Below are 4,953 nucleotides of genomic sequence, written 5' to 3'. Positions count from 1 at the left end.
TCTCCATGTCTCCATGGCCACCTCAGCTCTGGAGTCCTGCAGACAGAGGACAGAGCTGTTCCCAGGCCCGGCCAGCAGGGGCGCTGCCCTCCCAGGCCTCCTGCTGGGGCTCCCAAGTGAGAAGAAAAGCTCTGAGGCCACAGGAGCCACAGCTGCTTTAGAGCTGCCTCTCACCAGGCGGGAGGAGACCCTGCAGTGTAAGCGGCTGCCAGAACCACACCCAGGCTCCCCCCTGTCTGTCCCCTGGCTAGTCCCCTGGCTAGTCCCCTGCACCTTCTGTTCTAGGGAAACTGAATGTGTCCCTAAGAGAGGATTAGAGAGCATTACCTGTGGGCTGAAGTCCAGAGTGTCCTGGGAAGAGAAGGAAGATGCCACTTAAAAGATATGAAGGTAAGTGTGTCCCCAGACACGGGGTCCCCCGCCCAGGCCACCTGAGCTTCTCCAGCAGCACCCCCACCCGCTGACACCAGAGCAGAGACCAGATCAGAAGCTGAGAGCAGTGGCCTCGAAGCCGTCACATCCAGTGTCATTAGTGACCACAGGGCCTGCTCCTCCATGTGCCCCAGGATCTGCACCCAAATCCCGTGCGTGTTAACCCCTCTCTAACCCCACAGCCATGACTCCTCATGTCTCCACCCTAAGAACCGGGAGCTGGTTATTTCTGCATTTCCAGGGAACGTGAGACCGACAGGGAAAGAGAGGCTTCTAAGGCGCTGCCATACCCAGAGCTCACCCAGCAAAGCCCCAGTTCTCCCCACCATCTCTGGGCCTCGGCTGCCAGCAGGCTCCTCACCTTTCTGAGCCCTGAAGTAGATGAGCAGCCCCGCCCCGAGGAAGAGCAGCCCCAGCACGAAGCCCCCGGCTCCACTCAGCACCTTGCTCTGTGCGGATCCAGACTGGGCCCCTGAGAGAAGAAGCTGGTTTCGGTGGGTTTTAGCCCAAAGCAACGTCTCTAATGGAGACCCTGGGATTGAGAGCTTTATTTTTGAGGGGTGGGAGAGGGAGTGAGGGGGTGGGAAATGCCCTGGAAGAATTGGCCATTTCTGGGAAAAGACTGAGGTCACACTGAGTAGGTTCAAAGCCCAACACTGGCCTCAGGTCCCCTCACACCCGACCCAAGGCCACTGCTTCAGCCTCTGAGGCTGCGGAGCTCGGGGCTGGGTGACCTCCAGGACTTGGCCCGGGTGACAGAGCCGCAGACAGCAGAGCAGATGGGGCTCTCCCGCGGCAGGAAGGTCCCACGCTGTGGAGGACGCTCCTCTTCCCAGATCACAGTGGGCAGCTCAGCGCAGGCAGAAGCACCCGCCCAGCCCACAGGGGATGGTGCCCAGGGCCAAGGGCACCATGAGGGGAGAGTGTGGGGAATTCAGAGCAGGGCAGGCATGACGGCCTCCCAGGGTTATGGGTGTCCACAGAAGCGATCACAGGGCTACCCTGTGGCCTGTGCTGAAGGAGAGACACGAGCAAAGGAAAACGGGGTGTGGGGAGAGGGGACCCTGACCCTCAGGGACAAGCAAAGGCCCCTGTGGGGGGGAGGTGTGTGAGGTCAGAGGGCGTCTCACTCCATTCCACGGTGACAGGGCTGGTGCTGCTGGGGTGCCGCACTTGGCAGGTGTAGACCTCCCCGCTCCGGGGAACTGTCTCCAGCATCACCAGGGTCTGGAAGGTCCAGTCCCCGTTCCGGATCAGGCCCGTGGACACCACCCCAGCCTCCTCTTCCTGGCCATTGCGCAGCCAGCGGACCTCAATGTGGCCCGGATAGAAGCCATTCATGGAGCAGACCAGGAGGTTGTGGTGTTGCAGGCGCTGGGTCTTTGCAGGATACACGGTCACTGTGGGCTCAGCTGGGACAGAGAAGGCGGAGGGAGACGTGAGCAAGACAGGCAGGCCCTTGGTGGCTCCCTTTCGGCCTAGTTTCCAGTCCCAGGATTCAGGCTCCAGGCACCCCCTCCTACTGCCCTGTGGCCCCGCAGGAGGTAGTGCCATGGGCCTTGAATCTCTGTCTACAGCCCGGGCCACTGGATTTGAGAGACGCTGAGGAAATTTGGGGCATTTTTCGTATCTGGTAACAGTTACTCATTGTTGAATGAAGTGTTTACAAATCTTTGCGAGGCACAGAGTGTGTGAGTTCCAGTGTGATTTCTGGAGTAGGGCTGCCTGGTCACATCCAGGCTGTGCCTCTTACTGGCTGATCCTGGGAGACCCTCTCTGCTCAGCTCCTCACTTGCAAAGGGGGTGGCAATACTAACTCACCGCTTAAGGACATATGAGGACCAATGGGCCTAAAACATGTGAAACAGCGGCTGGAACGTAGCCATCACTATGTCAGCTGTTTATTACATATGGAGAGAGAACATAAGGAAAGTCATGGTGAGAAACTGGGGAACAGCTTGGGGAGATGGGGACTCAGGGTGTGAAGTCCTGGGAATGTGATCACACCTGAGAACACAGAGATGGTTCCCCTGGAAGCAGGAAAGGCAGGTGACTCCCTAGCTCCGGGGGCTGAGTCCTGAGGGAGAGGGAGGAGCAGGGAAGCATCATTATAACACTTACAGTGACACTCACTGAGCAACCTGCTCCTTCTCAAAAGAAGCCGATCTGTTATTGGGATTGTTGTCATTTTATAATTGTCTCTCTTTTCAAGTTGACATTTGAGCTCAGGGAAGGGGCTGGGACTGGGACTGATTAACATATGTGCTTCCTACTTGATACTAGGCTCAATAAATACAAATTTGGTGGAGGAGGAGGAGGAGGAAAAATTGGAGGACGCAGAGGAGGAGGAGGAAGAGGAGTATAAGGAGGAAAAAGTAAAGGAGGAGGAGGAGGAGGAAAAAGTGAGGAGGAAGAGGAGAAGAAAAAATGGTGGAGAGGAGTAGGAGGAGTAGGAGGAGGACTATGAGGAAGAAGAAGAGGAGGAGTAGGAGAAAAAAGTGGAGGAAGAGGAGGATAAGGAGGAAAAAGTAAAGGAGGAGGAGGAGAAACAAATGGAGGAGAGGAAGAGGAAGAGGAGGTAAAGGGGGAGGAGAGGAGGAGGAGGAGGAGCCTGGTGGAAACATTTTTACTGCATCTCATAAGGGTAGATTTATGATTGATGGTAAGTCATTGTTAGCGACTTCTAAGTGCATTTCATTACCTTAAAGATGTTTAAATTCTTAACATGGAAAGTAATAAAACAGAATCAAAACACAAGCCAGGAGCAGGAGAAAATGCTGAATCAATGTTAGCAAAGTGTCCGTCTTGCTGCCTACAGAACCCGAAAAATCACTGAGAAAAGGCCTGGACCCCAGGGATGACGGGAAATAGTCAATTCTTAGAGCAGAACAGTCATTAGCCAACACAAACGTGAAAAATATTCAAGAACCTTAGAAATCAAAGAAGGATAAATTTAAAGTAAAAAATAATTTTTCAACTGAGTATTTGGCAATCTACACTAATAAAAGAGAAACATGGTAATTAGCGTACGACCGCTACCCTTCCCATTGGATAATCAACATATCCTTATGCAAATTAACTGTCAGCCAAGATGGTGGCCGGCAGCCATGCACTGAAGCGAGCAGGGAGGCTTGCTTGCTTCAGTGACTGCGGACTCCAACATTCCCTGCCTAACTTGCCAGCCTCTCAGCTGCAACTCTAAGCAACTATGTACTATGTTGCAAAGAAGAAGCTAAACAAAACCCCAGAAACCAGCCGGACTGAAAGCCAGCCAGACCACAACATTGTGTCGATGTTTTCAGCAGCGAGGCCTCAGAGCTAAAGCTGGCCCAGAATAAAAAAAAAAAAAGAAAACAAGGAGTGGTTGGGAGCTTCAGTCACTCGCCACCCGGAAAACAGCCCTCAGCCCCTCACCCAGACTTGCCAGGCACCCCAGTGGGGACCCCCACCCTGATCCAGGACACCCTTCAGGGCAAACCAGCCGGCCCCTACCCATGCACCAGGCCTCTATCCTATATAGTAAAAGGGTAATATGCCTTCCGGCACCGGGATCAGCGTGACAGGGGGCAGTGCCCAAACCCCCTGATCAGCCCTGCTCTATGCCTGATAGGGGGGAGCTCCCCAATCCCCTGATTGCCCTGCGGCTCTGTGTTTGACTGGGTGCAGCGCACCAACCCCCGCCCCCCCACGGGCCCTGCTCTGTGTGTGACAGCGTAGAGCCATAACCTCTCCATCGGCCCTGCCCCGTGTGTGACAGTGGTGGCGCCCCAACCCCCTGATCGGCCCTGCTCTGTGGGTGATAGAGGTTGGCGCCCCAACCCCCCTCCATGGGCCTTGCTCTGTGTGTGACAGGGTAGAGCCATAACCTCCCCATTGGTCCTCCCTGAGTGTGACAGGGTGCAGCGCCCCAACCCCCTGATCGACCCTGCTCTGTGTGTGACAAGGTACAGAGCCCCAACTCCCCTGATGGGCCCTGCTCTGTGTGTGACGGGGGTGGCGCTGCAACTCCCCATCGACCCTGCCTTGAGTGTGACAGGGGGCAGTGCCCCAACACCCCAATCGGCCCTACCCTGAGCATGACTAGGGGTGGCATTGCAACCTCCCGATCCGCACTGCTCTGTGCATGACGGGGCGGCGCCCCAACTCCCCAATCGGCCCTGCTCTGAGCCTGACCAGGGGCTGCACTTAGGGATTGGGCCTGCCCTGTGCCACCCGGGAGCAGGCCTAAGCCAGCAGGTCGTTATCTCCCAAGGGGTCCCAGACTGTGAGAGGGCACAGGCCAGGCTGGGGGACCCCCCCCCCAATGCACAAATTTTTGTGCCCCGGGCCCTCTAGTCTTTAATAATAAAAGTATATTATGCTAATTAGACCGAATGCCTTTCTGAATGATCTTTCTGGATAAAGATGGCCCTGCAAGGGAAGCTCAGGTCCTGAGTGCCAAAGGGAAGTCAGTGCTGGCAGCTGGGGAAGGAAAGCCTACTCCCTGCACGAATTTCGGGCATCGGGTCTCTAGTTGTTAAA

At 55.6% G+C, this 4,953-nt stretch overlaps 1 pseudogene; it reads right to left on the bottom strand.

Annotated features, from left to right (window-relative positions):
• Positions 1 to 259: 259 nt before the first annotated feature.
• LOC102424683 overlaps positions 260 to 4,953 on the bottom strand; it is an 11,053-nt pseudogene continuing 6,359 nt past the window's right edge.

The sequence above is a fragment of the Myotis lucifugus genome, unplaced genomic scaffold, assembly GCF_000147115.1.
Source record: "Myotis lucifugus unplaced genomic scaffold, Myoluc2.0 scaffold_697, whole genome shotgun sequence".
NCBI lineage: Eukaryota > Metazoa > Chordata > Mammalia > Chiroptera > Vespertilionidae > Myotis > Myotis lucifugus.
The sequence above is the reverse complement of the archived record's forward strand: the minus strand, read 5'-3'. Positions and strand labels throughout refer to the sequence as shown.